This window comes from Ambystoma mexicanum, chromosome 7q (genome assembly GCF_040938575.1).
Source record: "Ambystoma mexicanum isolate Mex_15411 chromosome 7q, UKY_AmexF1_1, whole genome shotgun sequence".
Classification (NCBI taxonomy): domain Eukaryota; kingdom Metazoa; phylum Chordata; class Amphibia; order Caudata; family Ambystomatidae; genus Ambystoma; species Ambystoma mexicanum.
Genome location: NC_090941.1, coordinates 1,132,517,871 through 1,132,539,452, shown reverse-complemented (window position 1 = coordinate 1,132,539,452; position 21,582 = coordinate 1,132,517,871). Strand labels below are relative to the sequence as shown.

At 48.3% G+C, this 21,582-nt stretch overlaps 1 pseudogene; it reads right to left on the bottom strand.

Annotated features, from left to right (window-relative positions):
* LOC138528231 (zinc finger protein 208-like) overlaps positions 1-20,995 on the bottom strand; it is a 262,378-nt pseudogene extending 241,383 nt beyond the window's left edge.
* Between the last annotated feature and the right edge of the window lie 587 nt (positions 20,996-21,582).

The window sequence follows — 21,582 nt, the reverse complement described above, 5'->3', positions numbered from 1 at the left end:
CATGGGTGGGGGCCTGGTGGAGGGTGCCCCTGGTGGCTGGGGGGTGGGGGTGGTGGGAGACATGAGTTGGTCATGAGTGGGGGCCTGGTGGAGGGTGCCCCTGGTGGCTGGGGGGTGGGGGTGGTGGGAGACATGGGTGGGGGCCTGGTGGAGGCTGCCCCTGCACTGCTGGGGGGTGGGGGTGGTAGGAGACATGGGTGGGGGCCTGGTGGTGGGTGCCCCTGGTGGCTGGTGGGTGGGGGTGGTGGGAGACATGAGTTGGGCATGAGTGGGGGCCTGGTGGAGGGTGCCCCTGGTGGCTGGGGGTGGTGGGAGACATGGGTGGGGGCCTGGTGGAGGCTGCCCCTGCACTGCTGGGGGGTGGGGGTGGTGGGAGACATGGGTGGGGGCCTGGTGGAGGGTGCCCCTGGTGGCTGGGGGGTGGGGGTGGTGGGAGACATGAGTTGGGCATGAGTGGGGGCCTGGTGGAGGGTGCCCCTGGTGGCTGGGGGGTGGTGGGAGACATGAGTTGGGCATGAGTGGGGGCCTGGTGGAGGGTGCCCCTGGTGGCTGGGGGGTGGGGGTGGTGGGAGACATGGGTTGGACATGGGTGGGGGCCTGCTGGCAGGTGCCCCACAGCGCTGGGGGGTGGGGGTGGTAGGAGACATGGGTGGGGGCCTGGTGGTGGGTGCCCCTGGTGGCTGGTGGGTGGGGGTGGTGGGAGACATGAGTTGGGCATGAGTGGGGGCCTGGTGGAGGGTGCCCCTGGTGGCTGGGGGGTGGGGGTGGTGGGAGACATGAGTTGGGCTTGAGTGGGGGCCTGGTGGAGGGTGCCCCTGGTGGCTGGGAGGTGGGGGTGGTGGGAGACACGAGTTGGGCATGAGTGGGGGCCTGGTGGAGGGTGCCCCTGGTGGCTGGGGGGTGGGGGTGGTGGGAGACATGGGTTGGACATGGGTGGGGGCCTGCTGGCAGGTGCCCCACAGCGCTGGGGGGTGGGGGTGGTAGGAGACATGGGTGGGGGCCTGGTGGTGGGTGCCCCTGGTGGCTGGTGGGTGGGGGTGGTGGGAGACATGAGTGTGGGCCTGGTGGAGGCTGCCCCTGCACTGCTGGGGGGTGGGGGTGGTGGGAGACATAAGTTGGGCATGAGTGGGGGCCTGGTGGAGGCTGCCCCTGGTGGCTGGGGGGTCGGGGTGGTGGGAGACATGGGTGGGGGCCTGGTGGAGGGTGCCCCTGGTGGCTGGGGGGTGGGGGTGGTGGGAGACATGAGTTGGTCATGAGTGGGGGCCTGGTGGAGGGTGCCCCTGGTGGCTGGGGGGTGGGGGTGGTGGGAGACATGGGTTGGACATGGGTGGGGGCCTGCTGGCAGGTGCCCCACAGCGCTGGGGGGTGGGGGTGGTAGGAGACATGGGTGGGGGCCTGGTGGTGGGTGCCCCTGGTGGCTGGTGGGTGGGAGACATGAGTTGGGCATGAGTGGGGGCCTGGTGGAGGGTGCCCCTGGTGGCTGGGGGGTGGGGGTGGTGGGAGACATGAGTTGGGCATGAGTGGGGGCCTGGTGGAGGGTGCCCCTGGTGGCTGGGGGTGGTGGGAGACATGGGTTGGACATGGGTGGGGGCCTGCTGGCAGGTGCCCCACAGCGCTGGGGGGGTGGGGGTGGTAGGAGACATGGGTGGGGGCCTGGTGGAGGGTGCCCCTGGTGGCTGGGGGTGGGGGTGGTGGGAGACATGGGTTGGACATGGGTGGGGGCCTGCTGGCAGGTGCCCCACAGTGCTGGGGGGTGGGGGTGGTAGGAGACATGGGTGGGGGCCTGGTGGAGGCTGCCCCTGCACTGCTGGGGGGTGGGGGTGGTGGGAGACATAAGTTGGACATGGATGGGGGCCTGCTGGCAGGTGCCCCACAGCGCTGGGGGGTGGGGGTGGTAGGAGACATGGGTGGGGGCCTGGTGGTGGGTGCCCCTGGTGGCTGGTGGGTGGGGGTGGTGGGAGACATGAGTTGGGCATGAGTGGGGGCCTGGTGGAGGGTGCCCCTGGTGGCTGGGGGGTGGGGGTGGTGGGAGACATGAGTTGGGCATGAGTGGGGGCCTGGTGGAGGGTGCCCCTGGTGGCTGGGGGTGGTGGGAGACACGAATTGGGCATGAGTGGGGGCCTGGTGGAGGGTGCCCCTGGTGGCTGGGGGGTGGGGGTGGTGGGAGACATGGGTTGGACATGAGTGGGGGCCTGGTGGAGGGTGCCCCTGGTGGCTGGAGGGTGGGGGTGGTGGGAGACATGAGTTGGGCATGAGTGGGGGCCTGGTGGAGGGTGCCCCTGGTGGCTGGGGGTGGGGGTGGTGGGAGACATGGGTTGGACATGGGTGGGGGCCTGCTGGCAGGTGCCCCACAGCGCTGGGGGGGTGGGGGTGGTAGGAGACATGGGTGGGGGCCTGGTGGTGGGTGCCCCTGGTGGCTGGTGGGTGGGGGTGGTGGGAGACATGTGTTGGGCATGAGTGGGGGCCTGGTGGAGGGTGCCCCTGGTGGCTGGAGGGTGGGGGTGGTGGGAGACATGAGTTGGGCATGAGTGGGGGCCTGGTGGAGGGTGCCCCTGGTGGCTGGGGGTGGGGGTGGTGGGAGACATGGGTTGGACATGGGTGGGGGCCTGCTGGCAGGTGCCCCACAGCGCTGGGGGGGTGGGGGTGGTAGGAGACATGGGTGGGGGCCTGGTGGAGGGTGCCCCTGGTGGCTGGGGTGGGGGTGGTGGGAGACATGGGTTGGACATGGGTGGGGGCCTGCTGGCAGGTGCCCCACAGTGCTGGGGGGTGGGGGTGGTAGGAGACATGGGTGGGGGCCTGGTGGAGGCTGCCCCTGCACTGCTGGGGGGTGGGGGTGGTGGGAGACATAAGTTGGGCATGAGTGGGGGCCTGGTGGAGGCTGCCCCTGGTGGCTGGGGGGTGGGAGACATGAGTTGGGCATGAGTGGGGGCCTGGTGGAGGGTGCCCTGGTGGCTGGGGGGTGGGGGTGGTGGGAGACATGAGTTGGGCATGAATGGGGGCCTGGTGGAGGGTGCCCCTGGTGGCTGGGGGTGGGGGTGGTGGGAGACATGGGTTGGACATGGGTGGGGGCCTGCTGGCAGGTGCCCCACAGCGCTGGGGGGTGGGGGTGGTAGGAGACATGGGTGGGGGCCTGGTGGTGGGTGCCCCTGGTGGCTGGGGGTGGTGGGAGACATGGGTGGGGGCCTGGTGGAGGCTGCCCCTGCACTGCTGGTGGGTGGGGTGGTGGGAGACATTGGTGGGGGCCTGGTGGAGGCTGCCCCTGGTGGCTGGGGGGTGGGGGTGGTGGGAGACATGGGTGTGGGGGCCTGGTGGAGGCTGCCCCTGCACTGCTGGGGGGTGGGGGTGGTGGGAGACATGGGTGGGGGCCTGGTGGAGGCTGCCCCTGGTGGCTGGGGGGTGGGGGTGGTGGGAGACATGAGTTGGGCATGAGTGGGGGCCTGGTGGAGGCTGTCCCTGGTGGCTGGGGGGTGGGGGTGGTGGGTGACATGGGTGGGGGCCTGGTGGAGGGTGCCCCTGGTGGCTGGGGGTGGTGGGAGACATGGGTGGGGGCCTGGTGGAGGCTGCCCCTGCACTGCTGGGGGGTGGGGGTGGTAGGAGACATGGGTGGGGGCCTGGTGGTGGGTGCCCCTGGTGGCTGGGGGGTGGGGGTGCAGGGGGACATGAGCAGGTGTGCAGGGTAGTCCCCTGTTTTGTGGGCTGCCTGCAGGGGCCGTGGAGGGTGTACAGGGAACACCTGTGAGGACCCACCCAGCAAAATGGCGTGTGATAATTCCCACGCACCCCTGTAATTCACGTACCCTGCCAAATCGCGTGTGATAATTCCCGCGTACCCCTGTATTACACGTGCCCTGGCTAATCGCATGTAAGACTTCACGCGTACCCCTGTAATACACGTTCCCTGGACAATCGCGTGTTGAACTTCCCGCGTACCCCTGTAATACACGTACCCTGGCTAATCGCGTGTAAAACTTCCCGCGTACTCCTGATATGAAGGTTGCCCGCTTTGCGTTCCTTGTTTGGCAGCCCTGTAAACTGGTCCAGGGTTAGCGCAGCCCTTTGCGATGATTTAGCGATGTTGATGGCTTTTCCTTGCGCAAGGGCGTTCTTGGGGGCGTTACTGGCGCTGCTGCAGGCTCGCTGCGATACTCTGCGCCACGGCTGGTTTGGGAGCATGAAATCCATGAATACGCTGTGCGCGGAAATCGGTTTTAGCGCACGTGCCTGGCGCACACAATCGCACGCGGACACTCTGCGCCAGCCGCTTGCGACACTTTTCTGCGAAATTCTATGAATTACCCTGTTAATACCTTAGAAAACTATCTCTAATACAGCTGGTTTGGAGAAAATATTAAAATGATCTTTAATGTAATCCTGTGACTTGTTTGTAAGTGACTCAAAGGGTTCTTAACCTTCTCCTTTATGTATTCTGCTAAGCGTTTACTCCAATACAATTCCAATTCAATCGGATTTTATGTACTCTATTACATTGATATCATTGATTTATTACCTTAGACTCTAAATTTGTCTAGAATCAGTATAATATTCAGTTGGCAACATAGAACTGTTTATTTATTGTTATCTTTTCCTTCTGTTTTTTTTTCTTGTTATTCATCAACAGCTCAATGCTGGCTTCTGATTAAGAGGATTGCCCTCAAAACGCGATACTTCATTGAATCTTTGGAATGTTTTTTTGCTCTCCACTATATCTGCTCATGTATACACAATTAAAAGATACTTGTTACCTTTTAAAAATAATATATATATTTTTAAACTGTAGAATAATGCTCAAACGTCACCTTGACGTGGAGCAATAACTAGTTAATGGAGCACTTGGTACATTTGTTGGCTTTCAAACATACCCACGTGACAACATTCAGTTTGTCAATATTCACTTAGACAAATTGTCAGTAGTTAAAAGGATAGGACACTCAACAGCCCGATTCCTTCTTTTCAAAGACATGTATGTACACAGAGAACAATTTTCTCTATCTCTAGCATACACAGTCACCATGCATAAATCACAAGGTCTCACCCTAGATCAATAATTGATAGATATTGGCAGCACAGAGTTTAAATAAGGCATGAGCTATGTAGCACTATCACGCTTACATACACTTGAAGGACTATTTCTAGTCAACTTTGATGCAAGTAAAGTAAATGCTGATATTCCTTGCATTGTAGAATACAATAGACTACGTGCACTCTACGCACCCCATCTCAAAACCTATCCTGTTCCTCAAAAAACACATTTGTTTTTAAGAAAACTAGTTCATACTCAAATTATACAGGATCTCACAACAATACCTCCAAAGAAATTAAAAGAAGCTGATACTTCATCAATGACCACAACCAAAGAAGGATCTACTGCACAAACAAAACCAACTACCTCTTCAAAGAAACAACGCGCACTCCCAACAAATGACTTAGACACAGAATTGTGTGGTCCATTCAAATTTTCAAATACAACTGGTGTAAATTGCTATGCAAATGTAGCAATCAATATTCTACTACAATTACGACCAATTGTTGGAAAACATTTACTTTAAAGGTATGGACCAATTATGTTTGCAAATATTAGTCCTTCACAGAAATGCAACCAACAATCCTGACAACACTTACAGTGTTTCTGGAATAAGGAAGGAATTGAGCTGCTGTGCTGGAATGGTCAGATTCACTATAAACACACAAGAAGATCCACAAGAATGTCTAATTTACTTACTACAAGTACTGGTAAACAAAAACATACCTATAAATGAAATCTTCCAGATGTCATACATGCACTCTCTGCAGCCATGTGGCACAGGAACACGTCCCTAATGAACGCTTCATGTTTGTATCCTTACCTAACTGTGAATCCAGTCCATTTCAGCAACTTGTACACAATGCAAACAATGGCAGATTATGTACTACTTGCAATTCCGATAATCGTTCCACCTTACAAATACAGTCACATGGTGAATACGTAATAGTAATGCTTTTGCGTTACAATGCAGATGGTACCAAAAACAACTGCAAGCTGACTGAATTCACATATGGACAAGTACCACTTGGTAAGAAAACCTTCAAAACAGTAGGCATAATCTACCACGCAGGAGCCACAACCAATGCAGGTCACTACACTGCATACATAAAGAAGAATTGTGGATGGTTCAAATGTGATGATACTTCCATTACTCTAAAGCAGAGATTACCAGCAAATCTTGTAAACGCTTACTTAATATTCTTAAAACCAAAATGTATTCACTAATCTGAGTATAAACATCTACAAAATGCCCTCAATAACCTTTAAATCCATAAACTAATAGAATAAGACAACAGTGAAAAACTATAAACAGTTAGAATACGCCAACTGGTATCTAACTACAACCAGAAAACGGCAATATACATTTGTTGAAGGAAACCCTGCAACACTTCTTACGTATAAAAATACCCTCAACAACTTCAAAACCAACAACAGTTAGAATACACGAACAGGTATTTAACTGCCCCAAAATTCTGCAACAACCAAACAGATAAATGAATACTGCTAAAATGCAACAAGAAATAAACAATTAGTATACGCCAACTGGTACCTAATTGCAACAATACTACCACCACTTCCAAACCAAAAACCATACACCTATTACATTACATTACATGGTATTTATATAGCGCAACTATGGGCCCGCAGGCATGAAGGTGCTAAACAGAAGGACAGCAAACACAAGACACTTATGGCTACCTGTGAACGCAGCTTACTCTTCTAAAGACCAATTAAAGCTTACCTAACATCCAGCTCAAAGGGGTAATGCATACAAAGGTACTACCCCTAGAGCTGATCTTATGTAAAAAGAAAGGTTTTAAGCTCTTTCTTGAATGTTGCAAGGAGTTTGTGTTTACGCAGGTGGTCTGGTAATTGGTTCTACAAACAAGGTGCTTTGAAAACAAAAGCACTGTTCTCTGCCTTGGCAGTTCTTGGTCTGAGTTGCTCAAGAAGATTGTGAGATAACAATCTTGTATTTACTTCATCTTTAATGTAGCACTGAAGATACAGCAGCATCATTTCCGTTCTACACTTAAAGGTTATCACCATGGTTCTGAACTTGATTCTTGACTCCACTGGTAACCAATGAATTTGTCGCCTTGCTTCCGATACATGTTAGTGCCTTGAAAGCCCCTCCTATTAAAATCAACCACAGAACAATATTGTGCCATAACGTAGAGAGGTTTGTTTTTTAATGCTGCATGGATTTTTTTTATACAGACCCAAGGATTTTACGAATACACACAGGAACTGAGCAAATTGCACAGTACAGTGGTTTGAAGCATAGTGCTTGTAAAGTACTAACTATGAGGATTGACAAACTACAGAAATGTCTACTATGCAATGCAATAACTCATTACAAACTACCTACACTAACATGCAATATTTTCTTTTATCACAAAGAATGAAAAAACAATGCCTGCTCCAATTTCACATGTCAGGAAAAAACTGCATAGAGCCTCAACAAAGCAAACAGTAAGTATATAATAATTGGAGTCACAAACACTGCAACATAACACACCCATGCAAGCAAACACCTGACCATAGCCCACAACCCAAAATGTTTGCTTGCATGGGTATCTTATGCTGCCGTGGTTGTAACCAAGTACTACAGTCTTGACTGCATGGCCTGGCCAAAACTCTGCATACATCCTCAACAAAGCAAACAATAAGTATACAATAAAGTCACAACCACTGCAACATAACACACCCAGGCAAACAAACACCTGACCACTAACTACCACCCAAAATGCCTAGAGTCTTAGGTACCAACATTCTGAACACAATCCCACAAACCAACGCCCGCACATCATGTCCACTATGCTATAAACACTATTACACTACTTGTAATCACTACACAAACTTTTGAAAACATACCCCCTATGTAGCCCACATACCACAGTCAAAATATGTGCATGAGTGTGTTATGTTGCGGTGGTTGAGGCTAGGGCCTAGAGTCTTGGGTGCATACCGCAGGCCATGTAATTAGGGCACTGTTTTAAAGCACTTGATGTGAACAGATTTGGTAAGGGGGGATAGACAGGTTCCTGGGAGTTTGCCAACATGTCACAGTGCATTTGCTCAGGCTAATCTAAGGATGATTTCAAAGGCTCCACTGTCGATCAATGTATTTCATTTGTGTATTTAGAGTGAAATAAGCAATAGCATATAGAGGACTGTGGTCTAGGGCTCAGGGTGAATGCTCTTTCTAACCTATAAGAACCCCTGCTCGTGGTAGATGGAGACCATAAACAGTAAAGGGTGTTTTAAGAACAACTTACACATGTGTATTCCCATATTTAGCTCAGTAGAACTTTCAACACATGGAACTTCAACAGTACAAAATGCAGAAGGGCAGCTCTGGGATGAAGAGGACCAGCTCACAGAAGGACGATGTCACCATATGCAGAAGAGCTGCTCCATGATGAAGAGGACCAGCTCACAGAAGGACGATGTCACCATATGCAGAGGGCTGCTCCAGGATGAAGAACAACGCACAGAAGGACGATGCCACCATATGCAGAAGGGCTGCTCCAGGATGAAGAGGACCAGCTCACAGAAGGACAATGTCACCATATGCAGAAGGGCTGCTCCAGGATGAAGAGGACCAGCTCACAGAAGGACGATGCCACCATATGCAGAAGGGCTGCTCCAGGATGAAGAGGACCAGCTCACAGAAGGACGATGCCACCATATGCAGAAGGGCTGCTCCAGGATGAAGAGGACCAGCTCACAGAAGGACGATGCCACGATATGCAGAAGGGCTGCTCCAGGATGAAGAGGACCAGGTCACAGAAGGACGATGCCACGATATGCAGAAGGGCTGCTCCAGGATGAAGAGGACCAGCTCACAGAACGACGATGCCAACATATGCAGAAGGGCTGCTCCAGGATGAAGAGGACCAGCTCACAGAAGGACGATGCCATGATATGCAGAAGGGATGCTCCAGGATGAAGAGGACCAGCTCACAGAAGGACGATGCCACCATATGCAGAAGGGCTGCTCCAGGATGAAGAGGACCAGCTCACAGAACGACGATGCCACCATATGCAGAAGGGCTGCTCAAGGATGAAGAGGATCAGCTCACAGAAGGATGATGCCACCATATGCAGAAGGGCTGCTCCAGGATGAAGAGGACCAGCTCACAGAACGACGATGCCACCATATGCAGAAGGGCTGCTCCATGATGAAGAGGACCAGCTCACAGAAGGACGATGCCACCATATGCAGAAGAGCTGCTCCATGATGAAGAGGACCAGCTCACAGAAGGACGATGCCACCATATGCAGAAGGGCTGCTCCAGGATGAAGGCTGAGAAAGGGACTGCATCATGAATCAGTGTCTTCATACTGGTAATGTGCAGGGAGCTCTCCACAGAATGGATCCTGTGCCCTTCCAGGACAACACTCCTTTGCACATGCCCAATACAATAGACAGATGTCTGCCATTTTGCTATGTTTGCACCTTATAGTAATTGTGCCAAGCACTTCCAGAGCAGCAGCTGGCCTATGCAGTACACAGCCTTTCAACCATGTGCTCCATCTGTGTTCTGCTCTATGCGCTAGGCACCAATGCGCCACTCTTCCGTCGCTTCTCTGATTGCCATGATACTCATGTCACAGGCCACTCTATGCCACAGAGGTAGGCAGCACCCATGACACAACCTTAAACTTCAGCCATGATATAAACCAAGGTAGAAGCATGGCTCACACTACACTGATGTAAGCGGGGCTTAGCCCCTGCCTCTGCAGCTTTGAGTTCCGGCATGTCACCACTTTATTTCTCATACACAGTGACAAAACCCACATAACTGTGTGTGTCATGAACTAGGTCACATTACTTTAAGACACAATGGGCCTCATTACAGGCTTTCCGGTACAGAGACAACGGGGGCAGTAAACCTGCCGCCACCGTTGTCTCTGGACCGGCAAAGTACAAGTCTGGGGCCGTGTGGCGTTACACCTGCCAGGTCTGTACTGGCGGGCGTAATGCCACCCGGCTGCAAGAATGGACACAGAAACACTGCCACCATTACCGCATGGTGCCGGTGTTTCTGCGGTCCCCATTCCCGTGGAGTCCTATGGGGAGTAATGGAATACTGGCGCTGGAGTTACCGGAACACCAGCGCTGTAATACCCCAGTGATTCCAGCAAGTCCGGCGTGGGTAAATCCGCACGGGTTTGGCGGCAGCCTGCCAATTTTACCGATTGCCCGACTCGTAATGAGGCCCGATGTCTCTCCTTCATCAAAACCAAAGAAAAGCCCCTACAATCAATACTAGTGTACATACAACTATGCACACACCCACCTAACCATTTATTATTCTTGGAACAGTTATCATAACATCTCTACCCACCCATGAACGGCCAATTACAGCACACTAATCCAAACATTGCATAAGGCCTCATTACAAGTATGGTTGAGCAGGAAAGAATTAGCAGTAACGGAATTACCGCCACTTTTCCTGCTCCACCATATTACATGTAGGGTCCTGGAGTTGAGGATTTACCTCCAGCAAAATCCTGGAGGTAAATCCTTCAACTCTCAGTCAAAGAATCGGCAAAATCGGCGCAATTACTGTGGTGGAATTACTGCCACAGTAATTCTGCCAAAAACCCCCCCTTAGAGTCCTATGGACTCGAAAGAAATGGGAGATTTACACCGCCACTTGCGCTAATAGCGCCAGACCAAGTGGCGGTAACGGTAATACAGTTTGGTAGTATCCTGGCAGTTTTACCACCCAGATACTGCCAAACTCGTAATGAGGACCTATAGTCTTCAAGTCGCTATGGTATTTCCTTGTTCCCCGCATTGGATATTGAGCACCTTCCCTAATCAGAGGGATTCCACGAAGTGTCTGTGGGTGTGACACAGGAACCTGTTATTTGTTCACTTCTCTTCACACTGTACACCTCCTCCCCCACAAACCAATCTCTCCCAGGTCTCCAACTCACCAACAACACCCAGACCCTCGAACCTTCCCTTCATTCACATCTGAGCGATCCATCCTTATATCTAACGGTTTCACTGCCACCGTTCACTGGATAGCACTGCAGTACTGAATGCTCAAGTGCTACAAAGCCAAAAGATGTCTCACAGCTTGCAACACCTCCCACCCATATCTTTCCTCTCCAAACTCCTCACCCCAGTCCCAAGGGTCACAGCCTTGGGGTCCTCTTTGAGATTGAGTCAAAGCGACAACAATTCATTATCTCTACAGTCACGGCTGCCTTGAGGAACCCACTGAACAGATGCCAAATCTGCCCCCAACTCACCTAGCACTCTAATAAAACCTTAATTCCCACTCTTGTTTTCTGGCCATTTGATGACTGATTTAGCCTTCCGCTAGGCATTCCTCGCTACTCATGTTGCCTCTCAACAGGATACTAAACTTCTGGAGTCACACTATTACAACTTTGCATGTTACTTTCCCACTGCTATCCACAGCGTTTATGCAGGATGGCTCTGCTACCCACCGCGTTCATGCAGGGTGGCTCCGCTACCCACCGCGTTCATGCAGGGTGGCTCTGTTACCTACTGCCTGCAGGCAGGATGGCTCCGCTACCCACCGTCTTCATGCAGGATGGCTCCGCTACCCACCGTCTTCATGCAGTATGGCTCTGCTACCCACCGCGTTCATGCAGGGTGGCTCTGTTACCTACTGCCTGCAGGCAGGATGGCTCCGCTACCCACCGTCTTCATGCAGGATGGCTTCGCTACCCACCACCTTCAAACAGAATAGCTCCACTGCACACCGTCATCATGCAGGATGGCTCTGCTACCCATCACCTTCATGCAGGATGGCTCTGCTACCCACGTCTTCATGCAGGATGGCTTCGCTACCCACCACATTCATATTGAATAGCTCCACTACACACCACCATTATGCAGTATGGCTCTGCTACCCATCACCTTCATGCAGGATGGCTCTGCTACCAATCACCTTCATGCAGGATGGCTCCGCTACACACCACCATTATGCAGTATGGCTCTGCTACCCATCACCTTCATGCAGGATGGCTCTGCTACCAATCACCTTCATGCAGGATGGCTCCGCTACCCACCGTCTTCATGCAGGAGGGGTCCCACTCACTCTTTACGAGATATTTTGCATTGTTAGGTGCATGTTTACTAAATCCACCCCCACTGCTGCTGACTGGATGAGAGCCAGAGCATAAACACTCTCTTGGAGGAGTGGGACTGACCTTTTACGATTAATGGTAATATGAGAACATCAGCAACAGCAGCACTGCCATAGGAGGGGAGTGTCCTCGTATTTGTGGACATACTTGGTCATCGTGTTTGCCCTACAGGAAAGCCGGCATCACACTGAGGGTGCATTGTCTATATGGAGGATTTGAGGGGGGACGCGGATAGGCTCCACCCGCCTGGGAAATGCTGGGGTTCTAATAGACCTTGTAAGTCGCCAGAGCACCAGGCTGCAGGCTCTACAAATGTGCTTGTATGCCCCATTCTTTGTTAATTATTAGTGTCTTTGCAGACTGTAATAAATGTGCTGGTTTAGCAGCACTAGCAACTAGTGACCCGCCTGCAAAATTAAGCATTGCCTTGGAGCTCACAGAAGAAGCAGAGCATTGGTTTTAATTGGATCACACCCCATTCCTGGAAGTAAGGACATTTAGAAACACAAAATGGTGTGTATTTGTTGTAAAAGGTGATACTAACAAATAATGACATTATTTCTTTGTGCTGCCATTAGTACATTTAAGTTCAACATATTCATTTATTATGCTGAATTCCAGTAAATATTGTAGCCATAACACCTAGAATAACCATATCTATTATTTTCTGATATTAGATGCATAACATATATTCTGATGATGCTTTTTAATTATAATGCTAGCTACTTGATGTATTTTAATAACATATATATGATTTCTCTTTCTAAATCAATCCTGAATATAAATGCTTTGAATGGATTGCAATGAATTATATATATATATATATATATATATATATATATATATATATATATATACTCAGTGAAAAAACTTTGTTAAAGAGACGTTATGGTTCAAAGTAAAACCGAAAAACCCCTGCAATTCGGCAGTTATGGTAAGATAAGCAACCATAACTCGCGCCACCGTGCACTGCTAACACTAACACCCAGGACATCAAAGATGACATCACAAATTTCATTGATGACATCACTGATGACATCACATGGCTGGCTCTCCCTTTTTTTCCTTTACTGACATATCTAAGCCACATAGTTTTTTTCAGTAACAGTCAGGAAGTAAAAATTGAAAAGGTACTATATTTGTAGACTTAGGGTCAAGTCAAATCATATCAAACATATACATAGCGGAAGACACATGCTTGAAAGAGAGCAATCATTTCTGTGCATGAAGATAATCATTAGGGTTATCAGCACTTTCTCATAGTTTTATTTTTATTACTCTACCTTCCCTGTATATGCTCATATTTGCATACATTATACTCACTCTCCTTTCCTTTGGGTGCAGTCACATCATGTGATAAACATACATATGGTAAGTAGCAGCTTTGAAACAGAGCAATAGTTTCTCTGCATAAAGACAATCAGTTAGGTTATGAACTCTTTCTGCTACTACTTCTGCTTTTTTGTTTACTTCACTGTCCCTGTATATACTCATATTTGTATGTGTTGTTGTCTCTTTGTGTTTTGTCTGTAATAATTATGTATTAAGTGGGTTTTATTATCTACTTATTACATGTTTCACAGTACGCAAAACTCTAATAAGAAAGCAGTTATCATTTCACTATTCAACATGGCAAGATTATGAATATGGCACCTTCATCATGTATGCTGCACACACTGCCTATGTTTCTGCATGAGTAGCTTAGTATACTGGATAGAACTTCATAATAGAATGCTATTTATATCAATGCATTACTTAATGCACTAATTAGCTCATGATATTTATCCCAATGATCCTTGACAGTTTTTGCTCAGCATTATAAGAATCCCTTGTACAGAGTTTTTATGAATAGTAAATGCAGATGTGATGTCATCAGTGATGTCATCAATGACATTTGTGATGTCATCTTTGATGTCCTGGGTGTTAGTGTTAGCAATGCACAGTGGCGCGAGTTATGGTTGCTTATCTTACCATAACTGCCGAATTTCAGGGGTTTTTCGGTTTTACTTTGAACCATAACGTCCATTTAACAACGTTTTTTCCACTGAATTTCATAAGTTTTTAGTAGTGCAACTTAACCATAACGTCCCTTTAACAAAGTTTTTTCACTGAATTTCATAGGTTTTTAGTAGAGCAACTTAACCATAACGTCCCTTTAACAAAGTTTTTTCACTGAATTTCATAGGTTTTTAGTAGCACAACTTAACCATAATATCCCTGACTTCATATACATGTAACATAGAACATACTGAACCCTCACGTAGTGATTTTGATGTCCGCGGACTACCGCCATGTCTGCGGCCATATTGAGAATCTGAGCGCGGTGAATGTAAATTTAAATAGTGTGCCCCATTTCCCCTTTGAAGTTGGCTCTGAAAAGAGCCGTTTTTTTTTTTTACAGATGCTTGACAGACACCTGTTATTTTGTATTTTTTTTCTTGTTTTTTTTTTCTTACTTTAATCCTAAAATCTTTACATAACCTTCTCCAAAGCAAACCTTACATTCCAAAATAGAAAGGCATTTCCCGTAAAAGATAAAGAGATGCCATCTTCTTTAAAATTAACAGTATTACTGGCATCAATATTCTCATTATTACAGAAGAACATACCAGCTCTAAGCATGAAGGCACACACGCCTCGGTTGATGACACACCTAGCAATGTTTTGCTGAGGACAAAAAACTGAACTATTGGCCAATATTGCCATAGGTAGTAATCCAGAAAAAATTACTTTCGCATTTGGAAGGATCATCATTACGGCTTGAACCAAGCGTTCCAAATCAGCCAACAAAGTAGGGGCACTGACGTTGCCCAAATGGAAAGCACTATAGTGCAAAACTACCACATGCGGACTGTTCATCGTGGCCATATCCTCACAAACTTGTACAATTCCCTGTACATTGCAATCAGGCACAGTGCTCCACACCACCTCCACTCCTTTCACATCAAAGTTCTTTTCAACATGCCTGCATCGAGCGTACTGTTGTAAACCATGGACAAACATATCTCCAAGCACCAACACCCTGACTTTCTCTACTTCTGCCATCTTCACCACACACAGTCTCTTTCAACACAAATCCACAACCTCAACATCTGATTGGCTAATCCGTACAGTCTTCTTTCCATGTTGCATTTGCTGGAAAACCCCGGATGTAGCACGCCCTGTCCATGGACAGCCGCGGTGTCCACAGACCGCGTAACTCTTCGACACCCCTTCTACCATTTCCACTTTACTCTCTGTGCCATTCCCTTATTGCATACAGCTAAGCAGTCACACAATACGAAGAACGTCCTCCGAACACCCCCATTTTGTTTATTTTCGAACATTTCAGGACAATTATCATTTCATTATTCAACATGTTAACATTACAAATATTATACTTTCATCTTGTACGCTGCACACAATGCTATGTTTCTCCATTAGTAGCTCAGTATACTAGATAGAACCCCATAATACAATGCTATTTATATCAATGCATCGTTCAAAGCACTAATTACGGTATGATATTTATTGCAATGATCCTTGACACTTTTTTCACAACATTATAATAAAAATCCCTAGTGTACAAATTTCATGAAAAGTAAATGCACATGTGATGTCATCAGTGATGTCATCAATGACATTTGCGATGTCATCTTTGATGTCCTGGGTGTTAGTCTTAGCAGTGCACGGTGGTGGCGCGAGTTGTGGTTGCTTAGCTTACCATAACTGGCGAATTTCAGGGGTTTTTCGGCTTTACTTGGAACCATAACGTCCCTTAAACAAACTTTTTTTATTAGCACGCAAACAATATACAAAGATGTAGTGTAAACAGCAAGTTCTCACAGATGGCTTTACACAGAATGTTGCAAAGTAAGCATTTATGCTCGTTCACAGTGAAGGTCAGCTGCTTCCACTTGTTTCTCGCGGCCCGGAGAGGCCCACGACTCCCAGTATAAGGTTCTATTTTTTTTTACCTTGACAGACAGAGATTGTGCTGAAAGACTTCTTTTGAAGAAGTGTAGCAAAGACTTAAGTCACGATAAAGATGACATTTCTGAAACGAAACCACTTTTGTATATTATATCACTTTGAGAAAGATCGTTGGCACACGCGGAGTCGTATTTTGGGACTGCACTACACTTGGACAATGGAAAATGCAATTATAATGTAAGTAACCCTTTAGATTATTTTATACCGGAATATAATAACAATAGCGTGGCATTAAAGCCCGGTCAAGTTGTACTTGTTCGTTCAATGTGACATATTGTTTTCTACTGCGCATTATCACCGCCGAATTGATCCCCTGTTGTTTACAGGGCTCTGAAAAAGGAAGACGGTGAGTTAATAGAAATAATGTAACTGGTCTGTAGCCGGTCAAGCGCTCTACTCGCTGTGCCACTTCACTGTAGCCGGTCAAGTGGCACAGCGAGTAGAGCGCTCGCTTTGACATCCGTGCACAGCTTGCTAACACAGGTTCCAATCCCGGCACGGCCAAACTCAGCCTTTCATCCTTCCGTGGTCGATAAATGAGCACCACACACCGTGGGTAATAATAAGCAGCACTGAGATACCTGATGGTTCTTAGCGCTATATAAATGCGAAAATATTATTATTTTATTATTAACATACTCCGTTGCACTATCTTCGCTAGCAAATAGTTTCACGCCCTAATAAATAAAATTAATATTTTTAATAAAGATCGGCTGGTGAGACTAATTTATGTTTTTTAAAACAGGTATGTTGCCCCATTTTGCCAATGTCACGATTTTCAGACTCCAGCGGATGGATTTTTTAACTGCCAGGTGCAGCTCCATGTAAGCAACTTCATGACCCTCACCATTTAATGGGAGGATCGCCAAGGACCAATATGCCCTTACGGAGTACTAGCGGCTAGAAGCAACATACCAACCATTATGGTGGTCTAATGCCTCGTTGTTAGACCAACCTTCCGATTATCAGTGCGACCGTTTACTGCTTTTATCATAAACCAACAGCCTATCTACCGCAAAGGAACAGCGCGTGGCTCAAAATAAACTTTTGCTGATCGACAGCAGAGACGATTGCTAATCGCTGAATATTCACTAAACATTTCATGTGAAATAAATGTACTTTACCAAATGTACAATCCTGCTGTTTACTTTTGAACCACAGTTTCATATTCCGAATTGTGGCGCACTGTGTTCTAAGCTGATCTAACACCCTCTGTACCGCAAAGGAACATCGCGTGGCTCAACATGAACTTTTGCCGATCGACAACAAAGACAAATGCAAATCGCTGAATATTCTCTTAACATTTGATGTCAAATAAATGTACTTTACAAAATTTACAATCTTGCTGTTTGCTTTTAAATCACAGTTTCATATTCCGAATTGTGGCGCGTTGTGTTGTGACATAATGGGCCTCATTAGGACCCTGGCGGAGAGGGTATTACGCCAGCGTAGTGCATGGCGTACCTCTCCGCCATACTACGAGTTCCCGTAGCGCCATGGAGGTTTTCTCCGCCTGGTTTTACCAGCCGGAGAAAACCATGGCGCTACGGGACCTCGTTGTTAATTACGCCACCGTATTTTACGGTGGCGTAATTAACTCCTTCCCCACTCCCATTATACCCTATGGGGCAAAAATGGGAATGGGGAAGGGCAGAATGGGGATTGGGGATTTACCGCTCCGCCGAGGTCGGAATGGGGCGGTAAATCCGCCAACCCCCATGGCGCTATCGGCGGCTTTCCGCCATGCTTCGCGGTGCATTTAGCACCGCGAAATCCGCCTGGGTCGTAATGAGGCCCAATGTGTGTTGTCTTCCGGGTTCTGTGTAAAGTTGCATAGGACTGGAGACGACTGGGCACGTTTGATAACGCACCCTGTAACGTGACGGAGAGAGTCGGGGAATATGAATGCTTTCATAATGTCAGGCTTAGGGGCGGGAGATATGATTTAGTGTTGCAAAAGCAAGTCAGCCAGGTCAATAGCGCCAGTCATAGGATTATCACATAATGTCGGCGCACACCAGCCTGATTTATCGTTTCTTTAGTGGACAAAAAGTCGGGTGAGGCCCATAGGAAAATGTACTATCAGCGGACAAAAGGAGGGTTTGTAGAAAACTTTCAACCTGACAACGAACAATACAAACAACGTTCTCAGAACACCCCCATTTTGTGTAATTGCAACCATTTCGGGACACCGTGAGTGTTCTTAGAACACATTCAACTTGACAGATTACAATACGAACAGCGTCCTCAGGACACCCCCAGTTTGTGTATTTATGAACATTTAAATACACCGCAAGTGTTTTTAGCTCAATTTTACCTCCCTTGCAAACAAAAAGGACACATACTCCGTCCTCTGAACACCCCACCATTTAGTTTATTTACAAAATGTCAGAACAGCCGTGTTCTCTGCGGACAAATCGAACACAACAAAAGCGTATAGCACATAAAAAAACAAAACATTGAACCTATCTCATACTCCCCCACCCTCCCCAAACACTCTTACACACCAACACACTCCACTAAATACAATTTTTAATCCAAGTTTCAACATGCTGTCTGCGGTCGTCCGCGAATGCAAGATGGGGGGGCGCCACAGAAAATCTGATGCGCTCCAAGCCCCACGCCGTCCGATGAGCGAACACGTCGCATGTCCGCGGACATGACGCAAGCCCATGGGCCAATCGGGGTGCTGTCCGCGGACCGAACAGGGAAGTCCATCCGCGAAGCGAACACAGATATCACTAATTTTTTTGCCTCACATTTTATTTTTTGAAAAACTACTGCACGGATTTACACCAAATTTGCAAAAGCACGCTTTCGGGATCAAGCCGCCACTCCTGCGACAAATTTGGTGTAAATCCGTCCAGAGGTTCGGGCTGTAGCCGTGCGCAAAGTTTTTTCCCATTATGTCTATAGGAAAAAACAAAGGTTTTGGGACCCCCCCTATAACTTTGCCCCCCCTGGACCAAACCTCTCCAAAAGTTTGGTGAGGATTCGTCCAGAGGGAGCGAAGTTATAAGCCACCCAAAAAGTGCTCTTCCTATGGAAACACCAACTTAACCATAACTACATGGACGCTACCACGTCCATGTAATTTTGTAATTTTTGTTTTTGTAATCTGTATGAGGTTTGATGGAAACCAAAACAGAAAAAACATGTTCTGATACGAGAATGTGACTCTAAGATCCTGGTCACTCCCATTGTACTGTAAATACCCATCTTAGAATGGATAATGGGACAAATAACACTAATGAGGGATCCTTGCTGCTTTACATAAAAATAAAGGGCATTTCAAGAACATATGAATGACTACCGAGATTTATATTTGACAAGTATCTCTGTGATATAAGGTGTTTATGCTTGAACCACCAAGTACATAATGCACAATGGACTTGGTGTGCATTTCATTTTTCACTGCGCTCACCCACACATTTAGGTGTTTGTAGCCCTGAGCCATGTACTCTCATTCAGACAGACTCAGAGTTTGGTTTTGATGATAACTGGAGGTGGAATCTGCTACTCTGTTGGGGTAGCCATCCTTCTCCTCATGTTTCTTCTCCCATGTGAAAAGGGCCTCACTATGTTTGGGAGACTCGCAGAATTTTAGAAGAGGATAGGCCGAATCACAGGCTATTAATGTCTGTGCATATGGGGATCTGTACATGCACAGAAATCCTCAGAGAATAATACATTTAAGATGATAGAGAATACACAAACAGTGAATGCATTGCAATGCTGCTGGACAATGGAGGATTGGATTTGGGTTCTGCTGGGAATATTAAATCTACTTTTCCACAACCCTGGGCGAGTACAACGTACAAGACGGCTCCTGTAGTGACACATGTGAGGGTCACAGCCAGCAGAGACACATGGCATGTGCAGTGGTTCAGCACAGCACCCCACACATCTCCTTGGTGCAGCCACGCAGAATTCCTGAGGGAGTGGTTGCCAGATAGTGCATTTATTCTCATTATTACAGCCAATAGCAGAGGCCGGGAGACAGTGTTTTGTTGCTGGAGACTCACCTGATTTGCAGGAGATTTGTAGGTTTGCTACATTACCACCCTCCCTCCCTATTAATCCCCAACTTCACCTTCCTTTACAGGGGATTATAAGAAAGTATAAATAATGTATATGGTGTATTGGCAATCTATAATGCCCCTTGCCTAGATTTTCCCCTTGTATTTTCCTCCTCTGCCACCTCCATCATTTCCTGCTCACTATTCACTGCCATTGTAAAGTGCCCTGTTAGGCCATTGGTCCACTCACCAACCTTATAACTTATGCACTGTGTTTCTGATAGAAGCACTCAGCTTTCCCTTCCACAAATACAATTATACGTGCTGCACACCTGGAAAAAGCCCCCATGCCATAAAGGACACCTTTAGCCAGTCCTGTTTGTTTCGACAACATCACGCTGCATTCTGGGAATTCTAACACGTACAGGACCATAATTAACGTGACACGTGAAACTACAACTAGAATCCAAAGCATTGTTGGCTGTTGGCTAAAATGCCTGGGATTGCTGAAGATGAGCCCCATGACATGGGTCCAGTTGGCAACAATGGCTCCTGCCCACAAAGAAACAACCCAGGAGGCACCTCACCTCATCTGGCTCCTGCCCAGCCATTTCTCTCCAGTGATCTTGGGAGGATTCTTGCCCAGTGATCTTGGGTGAATTCCTCTCCTGTGATCTTGGGAGGATTCTTGCCCAGTGATCTTGGGTGAATTCCTCTCCAGTGATCTTGGGTGGATTCCTCCCTCGAGATCCTAAAGGGATTACTCTGCAGTGACCTCTTGCAGGATTCAGAGCAAACCTGCTAAGGAAGATGGGAAGGTCCTGGGAGACTGGGTGATGTGAAGGGGGCCCAGGACTGTACTGAGGCTGCGCAGAAGAGGAGACACTAATCACCAAGAACACGAGACACTAATCTCAAGTGCAGGAGACACTACTCTCCTGACCATGCGCAGTGACTGTCATTACTGCAGCTCCACCATGTCCGTATTATTCGGCTCCTAGAAGCCCCCCCCCCGCCCCCTCTGTCACCTCAGGAACCACTTTGGGAAGGAGTGAGAGTAATCTCATTGCCAGATATCGGGTAAATGCCGCTTTTACAGGCCGGCTATTGGGCAGCTCCTCCTGGGCGTCTGTCTACCATCTCTCATGACACGTGAAACTACAACTAGAATCCAATGCATTGTTGCCTAAAATGCCTGGGATGGGCCCAGTTGGCAGCAATGACTCCTTCCCCCAAAGAAACAGCACCAGAGGCACCTCACCTCATCTGGCTCTTGCCCAGCCATTGCTCTCCAGTGATCCGGGATGGAGTCCTCCCAGGTGATTTGGGGTGGATTCCCCCCAAGTGATCTTGGGTGTATTCCTCTCCAGTGATCTTGGGTGGATTACTCCCTAGAGATCCTGAATGGATTATTCTGGAGTGACC